The sequence below is a fragment of the Sus scrofa genome, chromosome 6, assembly GCF_000003025.6.
Source record: "Sus scrofa isolate TJ Tabasco breed Duroc chromosome 6, Sscrofa11.1, whole genome shotgun sequence".
NCBI lineage: Eukaryota > Metazoa > Chordata > Mammalia > Artiodactyla > Suidae > Sus > Sus scrofa.
Genome location: NC_010448.4, coordinates 117861997 through 117876106, shown reverse-complemented (window position 1 = coordinate 117876106; position 14110 = coordinate 117861997). Strand labels below are relative to the sequence as shown.

Below are 14110 nucleotides of genomic sequence, written 5' to 3'. Positions count from 1 at the left end.
CTCTTCCCGATGTTGGCTAGGGAGCTTGGTTGGCTTGGACCATTGGAAGTGGCTCACTCACATGCTTGATGCCTTGGTGGGGAAAGGCTAGAGGTTTGTTTTACCAGGACATTGGGTCACTGGTACAGCTGGGCCTGTTTTACTCCACGTGTCAGTGTCCCTTCTTGTCTTTATTGCCTCAAGGTGGTTCTAGCCCTGGTTTCTCCATATTGTTCTTCCTACACGTATTAAGACTTCTTACTTGATGGTCCAGGGGTCTATAAACGCAAAAGAGATAGACCTTCTTAAGAGGTAGGTCCTGAACTTCCACAGGGTCACTTCCTCTACATTGAATTGGTTAAAGTCAGTCCTAGGCCAGTCCAGATTCAGGGAGGGTCTTTCACAAGGGGAAAATTACAGGATGCACAAATCATTTGGGTCCATTTTTGAAGACAAATATTCTAGGAAATAGTGCTTACGATATGTATAGGGTATTGTGGAAACACTGAAGAAGGACATCTGTCAGTCTGGAGGTACTTGGGCGAGGCTTCCAAGAACAAGAGGATGCTGAACTAGACCTTAAAGGAAAATCAGAATTAGCCAGTGAAGGAGGAACAGAAGGATACTCCAGGCAGAAAGAGAGTGAATGGGCATGAGACATAATATGACATGGTATTGAAGAGTGTGATGTGTTCTAATAACTTCCAGTTATTTAACATGAGATTAGAGTCCAGCCTCTTTTGCTAAATGCTGAAAAATAAGGCTTTAGAGGAAGGCAGGGCTTTGATCCACGGGCATTTTATAAAATGGGGACTGCACTGTCTAAGAGAGTTGCTATGAGGCTTTAATTATATCAAGTCTCTGGATATGTATATATATGTTGTAGGTTGTAAATATGCTAGGTGTATGTTGTACACACACTGGGTGATGTATATTGTATGTATACAGTATGTTGTAAGTATACTAGGTGATTTCTAATGCTTGTTTTGCCATGATGAGGGCTTTGAACTTCATTATGAAATTGCCTGGAAGTCAAGTATTCCAAGAGAATCATTTTGCTATATGGAATTTACAGTAGAAAAGGATGTGCATTTTATTGCCATTGTTTATAAATTGTATGTTACATATTTTACATCAATGAAATTTATAATATATGCATACTTTTTTGAGAACTAGTTGTTAAACATTTACCAGCACATCAAACATACTGTTATTTTCCTTTTTCCTATAGCTTCCTAGTTCTCTTTTCTACTTGTCACACACTCAGTGTTTCAACTGAGATGTTCTCTACTGATCTATATTCCCATTCGCTAAATCTTTCTACTTTTCTCTTCAACTATAAACAACTGAAAAGTCTATCACAAATAGCTAATTTTAGCAGTTCCTGCTGTGGTGCAGCAGGTTAAGGATTCCATGTTGTCTTGACAGTGGCTCGGGTCACTGCTGAGGCATCGGTTTGATCTCTGGCATGATGCAGTGGATTTAGGATCTGGCATTGCTGCAGCTATGGCTCAGATTCAGTCCCTGGCCCACGAACTTCCATATGCAGTGGGTACGACTGATAAATAAATAAATGGATAAATATCTAATTTTAATTATCTCATATTTAAAATTCCTGAATTTCTTTTTGACTCTATTTTACAAATTCCCACTCTGGTGGAATTCCCACCTTTTTTCATCTATTTCCTTAAATATAATAATCACAGTTATTTTAAAATTTGTTTCTGGTAACTCCAACTGGGTTATCTGTATGTCTTTCTGTTGTCTGTTTGTGCATAATGTTTTGTCTCGATTCTGTTTTTTGGTATGCCTTGTCATTTTTAAAAATTAAATTCTGGGTATGAAAAGTACTATAGGGTCTGAGAAATGTTGTCTGATTCAGGGAGAATTTCCCTTATCCTCTATAGGCAGATAAAGAGGCCCCCCAGTCATCTGAATCAAATCAAGTACTGATCTTGATTTTCAGTTCTTATAATAAGCTTCTTTCTGCAACTGTTTTTTTTTTAAAGATTTTTATTTTTTGTATTATAGTTGATTTACAATGTCCTGTCAATTTCTGCTGTACAGCAATGTGACCAGTCATATATATATAAATACATATATACATATTCACACACTCTTTTTCTCACATTATCCTCCATCATGTTTCATCATAAGTGACTAGATATTGTTCCCTATGCTATACAGCAGGAGCTCATTACTTATCCACCCCAAATGCAAGAGTTTTTTACTCAACGCATAGGGTCTAACCTTTCTGAGGTCCCAATAGAGAGCCTGGATTATTCACAAAAGCTCTTCCTCCATATAGGTCTTATTCTTTTCAGTCCAGAACTGGGAGTACAATACACATCGCTCTGTTTTATAACCGTTTTCTGCTTATCTCTGCCTTTTGCTCTTGCAACTTTACACTTAGAATGAATAAGCAATGAGGTCCTGCTGTACAGTACAAGGAACTATATCCAATCTCTTGGGATTAGAAAAGAAAAAAAAAAAAGAACATGAAGGAAGACAGTATGAGAAAAAGAAGGTATATACATGTATGACTGGGTCACTATGCTGTACAGCAGAAATTGGCACAACACTGAAAATCAACTCTAATAAAAATTAATAAATAAAATCAATCAATTACTGAATTAACTTTAAACAAAAGAATAGGCAGAGCTCTTAAGCTCAGAACCATGAGCTGTGGTCTCACTTCTGTATGCCACACTCTCTCTGGCATCTTGACTCTTGGAATCCTGGCTACCTTTTTCAGTATGAAATCCTTTATTTTTCTCTTTACAGTATTATGAGATTTCCAAACGTTCTGCCCTTTTCTCTGCCTCTTAGCAATGTATACTCAGATTTCTGTCTCTCTTCACAGGAAAATTGGCATTTGCCCTGAGGGGAAACGTTGCTTAGAGAATGTTGGTTCACAGTTCTCTGATTTCCTTCTATCAGGGATTCTGGGCTCTCAAATCCTGGTTGTCTGTTAGCTGTTTGATAGCTTCAGACAGATTTCAAACATATGTTTTTAAAAATTAGCTTTTCTGGTTAATCTCAGTGGTAGCATTGGCCTGCTCCAAAATAATATTTCATTATGACTCTGGCCCCTTTGATAATTTCATAGTTCTATCTCTTTGTACCAGGACAAAGTTCTCTCCTAGGTCTCCTGATAGCATTCTGAGCATAATCTTACACAATAATTATCACTCTCAATGGTAAAGGCTATGTACCTGCCTGTCTCTCTACTTCTAGAAGGCAGACTGCCTTATTTTTCTTTGTATTCCCAATACCTGGCACATTATTGCTGCTGAATAAACCCATGTTTAATAAATAATTAAAATTGGGTGTGGGTATATGTCTGGGTCAAACAGGATTTGTTTATCTGATATTTCAGAGTTCAGTGTTTAGTGTTTTTAACACCATTTTCTTTCCATATTTTTACCACTTTATTCTTTTTAGAAATTTAAATCATTGACCCATCTGGAATTTATTTTGTTATACAAAGTAAAATAGAGTTATAATTATGTTTTTCAGTATTTCTTTAATCTTAGGAGAATAACAATAATTTCAAAATTATGGGAAAATACTTCTATGGATCAACTGTATATCATTTCAAATGCTAGAATTACAGATAACTGACATCAATGTTTTTGAACTTTGTAAACCCATAGTTATTAATTAATAGATTTATATTTAGCTTCTGATATATTTTAGTATTTCTAGGTATTTATTCCTTTTGAGGTAGTAGGTATTAAATTCAAACAGATGATATGAAAGAATACTATTTGATATACAAACCAGAACTTTTCTTTCTTTATTTTTAAATTTCCAAGTTGGAATTTAACCACTTCCTCTATGAAGCCTTCCCGGATTTCCTAGGGAAGAGTTAGTTAACCCCGTTTAAAAAATTTTTTTCTTTTTAATTTTATGGCTGCACCTGCAACATATGGAAGTTCCTGGGCCAGGGATTGAGTCCGAGCTGCCGCTGTGACGTATGCAGCATCTATGACAATGCCAGATCCTTTAACCCGCTGTGCTGGGTTGGGAATAGTACCTGTGCCTCCACAGCAACTTGAGCCACTGCAGATAAATTCTTAAGTCACCATACCAGCGTGGGAGCTCCTAGCCAATCATAGTCCTTTTAACTATGCTCAAAGGCGCTCATAGTCCTTTGTTTGTGGCTCTTTTATGGACCCTTTATCATATATGCATGATACATACATGATGAAAATTAAAATCTTGTCCCTGTTTCCACTGCATTTACGATTTCCCAGTCTGGCTTTATTTTCCTCTCTAGTGGTAATACAATACTTACATACTTATATTCTCTGTCCCCAACACACAAACACACACACACACACACACACACACACAGAGCAGGTGTAGACTTCTTGAGAATAAGCATTTCTCTTTATTTGGCTTCTTCTTGTCTCCCCAGCACTCAGAATTGTGCCTGGCACTGAGAATATGTGCTTCCTATGTTAGATTGTGAACTCAGTGAGACAAGGCAGGTGATGTAGTCTTAGTATCCCTGCCCCCAACATAGTATCTATTAAAGCCGGTGCTGAATGTTTTTCTAATAAGTGAAGAGTCATTCTCTTGTAAAACCAAAATGGATTATGTTGTTCGTATTCGAAGACGAGCCTGTTCATTGTAATCTGTAGCTATTGTTTAGCAAATAGCTCTTAAAGCAGAATTAGTTCACGAAAGAGTGCTACATAATAAAATTTTATTCTTTGAATACATATTTACATATTTATTAAACTTTATAAACCTATAATAGTTATATAAGCATATATATTTCTCTTCTGGTCTATTTTAGAATCCCTAATTATTATATAGTTACTTTGTTTTATTACATATGAAAGTCATAACTGATATGGAAAATACCTTGGGTACATTTATTGTGTACATAACCTACAGCAGACATTGTGTTAGGAAGAGGGGAAACAAAGATGACCCTGTATTCCAAATCCTCAATAATCCCTAACATTAAGTAGCATTTTCTCTATGCTGGGAATTCTCATGAGAAATATATATATATTTTTGATAATTTTATAAGACATAATTTTAATAAGACTTCCATGAGGTAAATACTATGGTGCTAGTGTTTTCCCCATTTTGCAGGTGAGGAAACTGAGGTACAGAGAGATTGGTCATGTAGTTTGTCATTGGAGTCTGTGCTCAGTGTCCAGTAAAGTCTAGAGGCTATATGTAACCTTTTCTACAAATGGAGCATCTTAGAAAAAATGTGTTTTGACTTCCCTTTGCTCCACTTGCTGTGAGCTCCAGTATTTCATCCTCTTTCTCAGAACTACCTTGGGTTTCATCTTCAAAACAAGCTTCCAGAAAAATGCTCTCTCCCCTTTTTTCCCTATCCTTGCTTCCCCTAAGACAAGCATTGTTATGTTTAGGGGATATAGTGATTATTATATTGAAAAATAGAGCCTCAAAAATAATATGTTGGAGATAATGATGAACAAATTTCTAACAGTAGTGGTTGCTGGCATTCATCTAACCTTGGTTGGTTATAATTCATTTTCAACATTTGAATATAAGTTATGGCACTTTCAGTATAACCTACTTTAAAAAAACTTTGGAAGAATAAATAATACTGGTTTTTAGGGGTAGGAGAGCCGGAAAATATATAACATGATTGATTTCCAGGTAGTTAGTCTTAAAGGAATAGCAGATGGTAAACATTAGCTATTAGAGCAGGAAATTATGTCTTCAACATATTTTTTTAGCTAAGTGATTCTTTAGAAATAAGTAATTCTGGTTGGTTGATTTTGAAAGTATACCATATGTTGTTTACATGTCTTGGCATTTATCCAGTTTCCCTGAAGACGAGAGTGAAAAATGAAAAAAAAAATAGCCTCTTACTAATTAGATAATAATGAACATAATGAAAACAGGTGCCATAACTTTTTGAATTATGAGAATGTATCTTCAGAATAAGCTCTGGGAGTAGGACCGTGGCGAGAAAAATGTCCTGCATATACCTATGAGGTGAGTATGTATATGTCCTGGAGATGTATCCCAAGGCACATATTAAAAAAGTATGACTGCTTTTTCTTAGTATGGTAGAAATTAGAAACACAAATCAAAGTGAGTTTTAAAATGCCCTTCCCACTTTACATGAATTACTCTACGTAAATATGTGCCTTATTTGCAATATTGTTGTTCTCATTATCACCTTAGAGCATTTCAGACGTATTTGGCTGATAAGCAAGAAATAACTAAAGATAGCCTGATGATTTTTTAGAAGGCCAGGAGGACACTGAATTCATCTTAACTATAGATTCCTCACTCTGAGTGACAGCAACATCCACAGGTCCTGTCCTCTCTTTCTGGGGAAGAGTAGATGCAGGTGATGCAGATTCTGTTGTTTCAGGCACAAAGGGGAGTGATCACAGCTCTGTGTGGGGGAGGGGTGGTGCCTAGTGAGAACTGCTCTTGATGTAAAGGACTGAGAAATGGAAAGGATAATGGGGAAATCAAGGAGTAAAAATGACAGTTTGGGTGATTCCTTGGGTGAAATCCTTATTCACAGCAAACTGAACCTTGGCCGCTGAGGGGGAAAACCTTTTCCAACCCTGTATCCTTTCCTTCCAGAGAAAGAAATGGACAAGTTTGAATGCACAGGAATGTCTCTAAAGAAAAATGAATGTTCAAAATAGGATACAATTAGGGCAATTAAAATGCATTAATGACCATTTAAATATGAAATAATCATTAATAATCGTTATTTTCCAAAAATATAACTCGTGTATTTGAAAATAATATATAAAATCTGCCCTCGTATAGTATGACCTGATACTAGATCTCTTCTTGCTGTTGCAAAGGCTCTTAAGTTCCACTGATGATTATTTTTCTAAATGATTAATGCTTATTGTGATTATTCTCCGGCTAATATATGTATGCAAAATGCGGCCTCAAGGATTTGCTTATGTTAGCATATCCCCTCCCCCATCCTGAAACCTCAAGGCTCCAGACAGTTGATGCCGGAGAGAGAAAATGGATATGTGTGTGTGTGTGTGCGTGTGTGTGTGTGTGTGTGTGTATCTAACCTTCAAGTTGTTACAATGGTGATGATATACAAACAAAAAAGAAAAAGACAAAGCTTTCCCCCTTGAGAACGCCATTCTTAACATATTAATATTATTTCAGAAAAACTTAGAGTAAGTAGAATGCTTTAAATTTAAGAGAGGGTAGTGTTTTAAAACAACTGTACAGAGCATTTAAAATTGGAAATTTAATATAACTGAGAATGCACTTTTATTGAAGAATTCTGTGATCTTCCAGCCATGTTCTAAACCAGTGATCTCCCCATGGCTAAATGCATAGATAATCAACAACCTGGTCTCTCAGTAAACTTGTTGGGGGATTAAATCCTATAGGAAGGAGCCCATAGCCCTGGAGAAAAACTGAGTGCATGTTTCCCTGAGTCTTTGAAGGCTCATCTCCGTAGTCCCACTGCTAGAATGTGCTCTGTTGTCATAGCAACACCATCTCCTGCTTCATACAGGAAAGATTAGCTCTTACTGTGCAGAGGAGAGAATTTAGGGGAAGTCAGACTAATCCCTGGGTGCACTTGGAGAGAAAGGTTGGACCTCGCCTGAGGGATGCTGTCTCTGCCATGATAGAATTGGCCTGCCACAGACACTGGTATTTAAGTTGAAGAGCAGAATTCACAGTAAGTGTCAGCTCCTCCAGAGTAGAATATTGATGAATGAGGTTTGTCTAAGTCTTGTTGAAGACTGTCCCATGCAGCAGGAGAATGACAGCAGGAGGCTCTGATGAGACTGCCAGTGTTTTCCTAGTTTAGGTGGTATTTAAAGGATTGACCACATCAGGAACTTGAGGAAAAATTTTAGATACTTCTGAAATGTCCATCTAAAATCCTGGGAGCAAATCAAAATTAGATAAGCAAAATATATATGCTTTAAGCACTTAATTTATTTACCTTAGGTTTTTGTGCCTTTAAATTTAAAATTTCTTAGAAAGAAAGGATTAAAAAACTCATGAAAAAAATCTATATGTCTAAGCAGGTGTGTTTCTTCAACACCAAAAAGTGATGGAATTTCATTTATGATTGCAAATGTCCTTTTTCAATTATGTATACATTTTTTGAAAACCCTTTTAGAAGCACACAAGTACTAGAATTCTTTTAAGGTAGCTATAAAATTATAAAAAGGTATTCTTTGTGGAAAATTAATTTATTTAGCTCTACTGTTTGAGCTGCTGCTTCAACTTCTCAGGATAAAGCATGTGCAGTGTGTAAATCTTTCAGGATTTTCTGTTGCTTGCCTCAAATGAATTTTATTATGGGAGGGGCTGTCTGTGTGGGTTTATTTAGATTACCCCTTCTTGGATTATATTTGTACATATTTTATATAATTACCAAGGATTGCATGTATTTTAGCTTAAGAGCTAGAAAACGTCGTTATGGATTTAAATGTTTGATATTGATAGCTATGTGGAGATGTCTAGCCTTTCAAAAATGTAATTACTTCAAAGTATACTTTAATCCACATCCAAAAATTTTTTAAAAAAAATCTTCAATACCATAAGGATTTTACATACTATATTACTAACTTGTAAATTGTATGGTTTTGACTATCAGTGTGTATTACCCCGAAAGTGTGTGTGTGTGTGTATATATATATATATATATATATACACACATATACACATACATATGTGTATGTGTTTTTATTTAAATATTCATGGTAAAAATTGTATCATGCTGTGTTTATCATGTTTTCAGTTGTTTTGATCATGACCATTTGTGTACAGTGTGTATTTAAGAACTGAGTTTTAGCTCCCAAGTCCCAAATCCTAGGCTACTAATGTACTACCACACTACAACTACCATCACAGTCTGTGCTAAATATAGCCATTATCATAAAAAATATGTAATCGCCATTTGAAATGTGCTGCTTTATCAGAATGAAAGAGATTTGGGTGTTGCTGTAAAAGCAGAGTACGATCACACGTATATTCCTTTTCTCTTAAACTTAATGCCAGAATAGACTACATGTCTTAGATTTAAAGGAACAATGGTATTAAAAGGCCACATAAAATTATTCTCTTCATATGTCAGGAAATATGCACAAAGCCATAAGGGTCATACTTGGCGTAATAGCGTTCAAGTCATAACTATTCAGAAGCCTGGTGCTCTTAAGAAAATGGAGACAAAGCAGTAAGTTAGGAGCCCCTTTCAGTAAATGATTGCAAATTATTCCAACAACCTCTTTTCCATGATTTCTATCAATAGTTCAGCATAGGACCCTTAAAAAATCACAAAGAGGAGAAACAAATCTGCTGTTTCTCCCTGGTTACCCACCTCCACCCCTGCAGAAAACAAACTAGAGTCACTTATCTCTCTTCGTAGACTTTGGGCAAAAGTGAGAAAACTGACGAATGACCTTATGCTAAAAAGAGAGAAACTTCAGGTCTACTATAGGATGCTAAGCTCAAAATGACTAGAACAGAACTGGGAATAAAGAAGGATAACTAAGAAAAAAATGGGCACCATTTACTGAGCTAACAGAATAAAATGTACAAACATATAGTTGAATAATAATTAAAAAGTATTAAGTCAGGATTTAGTCTATTTACTACCATAACCAAAGTTTTTTGAGAGGTATTTTTAACCAGTATAAAGAAAAAACAAAACAACTTGTTAATATCATTGGAAATATTCCATTCCTGTCTTCTGTGCTTATTATTGTACTTATAATAGTTATTATTATACTTATAATAGTTATTATTATTTGGAAATACAGTAATGATTGAACTGGAGCCAGATGCTCTAAGTTGAAACCTGGTAGGGGTTTGTCACATCCCTGAGGCCAGTTGAGTTTGGGCTCCCAGTCTGTCAAGGTCTTACTTGGAGAGGAACAGGTCATCCTCCAAAACCTAATTATCCCTTGAAAGGCATTGCTTCAGGAATTCTTTGAAAGAGCAGGTTGTTCCATTCTTGGACAGGTATCAGAGGTTTTGAATGTCATTTAGAAAGTCCAGGAGTCAGTTTAAAGATAAAAATTGTAAGAACATCAAGATCTTCTGCAAGCTCTGCAGTTAGTAGGTAATCTGGGAATGGTCGGAACTCGTGCATGGGAAACCAGAATACAGAAAAGTGAAAGAGGAAACACTGATGCAGGAAGATCACAATATAAACTTCCGTTGGAGAACTCAACAAATAAACCCACACAAAATGCCTTAATACATAATTTAATAATGGTCAGTTATTATGTAAGCTGAGGATAACTTCTAAAACTATCCACTATGGCTGATGATTGATATGTATATTATGGTAAATATTAAAAATGAAAAAAAAAAGGAGATCCCATCATGGCTCAGTGGTTAGTGAACCCGACTAGCATCCATGAGGACATGGCTTCGATCCCTAGCCTCACTCAGCGGGTTAAGGATCCGGCGTTGCTATGAGCTGTGGTGTAGGTCGCAGACTCGGCTCAGATTCCGTGTTGCTGTGGCTCTGGCCTAGGCGGCTACAGATCCGATTGGACCCCTAGCCTGGGAATCTCCATATGCTGTGGGCGCAGCCCTAAAAAGACAAAAACACCATAAATAAATAAATAAGTAATAAATCTTCAGCGTAAAAGGTAATGCCAAAGTTCTCTTGTGGCACAGTGGGTTAAGGATCCAGCATTGCCACTGCAATCACACTAAAAATCAAAAGGTTGTTCCTCTTATCACACTTACATTTTCACTACTGTGGCATAGATTTTTATCTCTGGCCCAGGAACTTCCACATGCCACAAGTGTGGCCAAAAAAAAAAAAAAAAAAAAAGTAATACCATGACATGGACATTTTCTGCACATGCTTTTAAAAATCAAATTAAGGTTCAATTTGACTATTTATGTAAACTTAGAGTCTGTGACACATGGTTGAACAAACTGTAGTATGGTAATGATTCCTCTTCTCTTTTTAATATTTTGGGATTATGGTGATATAAAAATCTTCTCTTCATATTCTCTAAATTTTACTTATGGCTCAGGACAAATAAGGAAGATGCTAAATTTCTGTTTTCTTAGGGTTGCATGTAAGCAAATGGGCAGCAAGGTGTATGTGGAAGGTGGCTAGGGCAGTTACTGAAATCAGGTTATAGAAAGACCAGAACATCAGTCTGGGCTTTGTACTTTGATAATATATACATTTGAAAGCAGATGGGCGCCACTGAGCATTTATGAACCAGGTGTGAAAAACATGAGCTATACTCTGGGAAGATGTATCCTACAAATGTGATGAATAGATGGTCTGGGCAGTAGTTAGGGAGAGTGAATAGGCTTGAGAGCCTCAGGTAGCATAGAAGCACTCAGAATCAAGAGTAGGAAATCGATGAGAAAGAAATTATAGACACATAGTCTATGGCATCTCATGTGTTAATTTATACAACCAAGGTTTATTTGACCTCTGCCAAGTGGCAGGCGACAAGACAGATGGTAAGAATTATAGAGCAAAATGCTTAAGTTCAGACATTCATAAAAACAATCTGGTGGCAATGAGAGATTGAAAATCAAAATATCTTGTGGTAAGCAGTGTGATGAAACAAGCAGAAGACAGACTTGGCCAATGATTGGATAGCATTAAAGAACCTTCAAACCTAAAACCTATGGGTGTCATTACTAGACATAGGAAAAGTCAATAGAAAGAGGGGGTTTGTGAGGAGAGTGTTGGAAATAATGGAAGCAGCTCTGAGTTTGATTCTGGACATCTTGTTTGATAAATAAGCCTTAAAAACAAATACTGCATTTAATTACAGTAGTTACGTTACTCACAATGCAGTGTATTTTAGAAGGTCACACATCAATGAATGAGATTTCATAGCATCTTAGCATTTATTTTACGATTCTATTTTACTTCCTCTTTAATATATGTATATAGCGATTAGGTTAGTGAGAACTTGACATGTATTTTCCTTTTGAAGTACAACTTTTTAATGTGATCAAAAGGAAATTTAACTTTCATTACTGGAATCTGACAATTCTAAAATTTAATAATTTCTAACTAAGGAACTTTTGTACTCTGCTTGTGGCATTAATATGTGGTAAAAATAAATTCTGTACAAAGGAAAAAAGTATATATTCAACTGAATTTTAAGAGAACTACTTTTGTAGAGCTTACCCAATTACCCAGGGACAGAAATATTTTATATTGCCTTTTTTATCTGTATAACTGCAGAATTTTTTATGACCGTAATCCTGAAATGATAGTAATTATAATAATTACAATAACAACCTCAACAATAAACACTTTTGGCACTCTACAAGTTATAAGTTTTGGAGAAATACAAATAATCCTGCCCTCCAAAGACCCCTCTATACCTAGATAAAAGAAAGGAAACACAATTTGTTATAGAGTAAGAATGTAAAGTGACATGAAAGTGACTACAGAGTCTGGACAGAATTTCATACATTTATATGGTAAAGTAGAATAAAAAAGAATTATAATAGATTTATCTCTTTAAGAGATAAATAGATGAATCTCTGATTATCTCCAGTTTTTCTTGCAAGAGAAAGCACTGAGCTAATTCTGGAGACAGGAATTGTACAGTTTGAAGGGTCACACTAAAAATCAAAAGGGTGTTCCTCTTATCACACTTACATTTTCAAAAAGATGCCCTAAGGACAGGATTGTGGGGAGGCAGCCACATTTCCCCTCAAAGAAAATTCATTTTTAAAAAAATCCTTATACATTGCACCTTTTTGTATACATTATCTCATTTAATTATCAAAATACCCTCAGACACATATAATTACTATTATGTCCCAGTTTTATGAAACTCAGAGAAGTCAAGGAATATTTTTAAAGTCATATAACTAATAGCAGAGGATTATTTCTGTTCACTTTTTATCTCACATTCTCATGAGGCCTTGTAAAAACTTGTTTTTGGACCCTCCATGGAGAGAGAGAATGATGAGGAAACAGTTGTCTTTATTGTCTTGCCCTGGGTTTCTGTGTACACAAAAGTCCTGTGTTGTAAGCAGCAGGCTGTTGGACACAGTCTGGTCCAGTTGTCGTGTTTAATAACTATTTCATGGAATTATTTGGGGAATTAAAGGAGATACCTAGGGTAAAGAAATTTGTGCCACACTTAATGTTTAATAAATGAAAGTGGTCACTCAAGATAACAGAAACTTATTCTATTCCAAAAAGGGGAAAATGATGAAGACAGTCAGAGTTTTAATAGATGGAATGCCGTTCTGAGATTCGGAAGATTATTCATCCATCCAGTCATTGCTTCATTCATCACTCAGTCAACAGGCATTTAAAACCCTTACTCTGGATGTCTTTCTGCATAGGCATACAGCAGGAAAATGAAGATCAGCTGTCTCTCCCCTCAAAGATGATACTAAACCCTTCCTTGAAATACAGCATATCAGGCACTAGACGCTCTGCAGACTTTAACTCTTTTGATCTCAGGTAAAGTCTGCAGAGCATCTAGTCCTCTTCTGAAAAACACATCTTCAAACCCAGGTTTATCACAAGTTGGTGGTTTGGACTTCATCTCCCCTGAGCCTTAGTTTTCTCACAGGGACAACAGGGACAGGTGTAGCATTTATAGGAAAGGATTAAAAGAGTTAAAGTCTTCCACGTGAGTCCCTTGGAGTTCATTGATGAGTGGGACAGGAAATGGTAGAAATGTCTCTCTAAACTTTGGAAAACATGATCAGGTTTTCTGGCACAATGTTCTCTTTTATACTTAAAAAGGCTCTTGGTGAGAGGGAGGCTTTGAAACTTTTTCGTTTTTATAAGTGACTACCAATGTTGGCTGGGGAACATGCCTTTTCTCTATGCAGATTTCCATCGTAGGCTTCATTGAATGTATTGCGAAGCGTAAGAAAATTCAAGACAGAGAAAGGGCAGAGTTTATAATCAGGTCTTCAAAGGATTTGTGGGTAACCGATAACTGAGTCAAAACATCAACATATACTAAATGGTATTCAGTCTTCGTGACCTGTAGACTAAGGTTTTCACTTTTTGGTCCTGAATGTGTATCTAATTTTATCCCGCAGCCTGATTCTGTACCTTTCAATCACATGCAAAACTTTATGCCACAGAAAACTCCTTTGAAGGCTATTATGTCTTCTATAACAGAATCACTGATGTCTCATA

At 36.1% G+C, this 14110-nt stretch overlaps 1 protein-coding gene across 8 annotated transcripts in view; it reads left to right on the top strand.

Annotated features, from left to right (window-relative positions):
* The window catches only part of NOL4 (nucleolar protein 4), a 456396-nt gene that overhangs the window by 211920 nt on the left and 230366 nt on the right, over window positions 1-14110 (top strand). The window contains exon 1 of one of the 8 annotated variants that reach the window (XM_013999281.2): window positions 2534-7660. The exons of the other annotated variants lie outside the window; for them this stretch is intronic. The gene's annotated coding sequence lies outside the window, so the exon portion shown is untranslated. Of the gene's footprint in view, window positions 1-2533; window positions 7661-14110 lie in introns of those variants that run through there. 8 annotated transcript variants of the gene reach the window in all.